The sequence below is a fragment of the Macrobrachium nipponense genome, chromosome 40 (genome assembly GCF_015104395.2).
Source record: "Macrobrachium nipponense isolate FS-2020 chromosome 40, ASM1510439v2, whole genome shotgun sequence".
Lineage (NCBI taxonomy): Eukaryota > Metazoa > Arthropoda > Malacostraca > Decapoda > Palaemonidae > Macrobrachium > Macrobrachium nipponense.
This window is the reverse complement of record NC_061101.1, coordinates 20,044,083-20,044,576: the sequence shown is the minus strand read 5'-3', so window position 1 is coordinate 20,044,576 and position 494 is coordinate 20,044,083.

The following is a 494-nucleotide window of genomic DNA, read 5'->3' as shown; positions in this document are numbered from 1 at the left end:
GATAACCCTTTGCTTCTAAATATCTTACTGCCATATTCTTTAGATTTAACTTAAAACTTTATGTTCTTATATTTTAAGATAAATTCCATAAAAGCTTCCGTCTCATTCTTCTTTTCTTTATTTTTCTTAATATTCATACTTGAGATGGTAAACATAGACACTTTCCAAATAACTAATGGGGTTTGATATTTGCCGATCATTCACACAAAAGTCAGGCTGATCTGGACTTCCTTCAAACCATTTGTCAATGGCATTGGCTAACCAAATACCCAGTTCACACAGTCCAATTTCACTTAAAACAAGTGTTAGCGAACCAGGTTGTACAAACCATTTGACCGTGTCAATACCTCCTATATAATTCAAACTAAAAAGCATGTTTAGAGGATAAGGGCTCAGTTCAGAAAAATTCCAGGAAGAAAATTATGCTGAGAAACTTCAGATCAAATCTTTCTAACACACTGCAAGCAACATTGTATTTACTTGGTAGTTTTTAA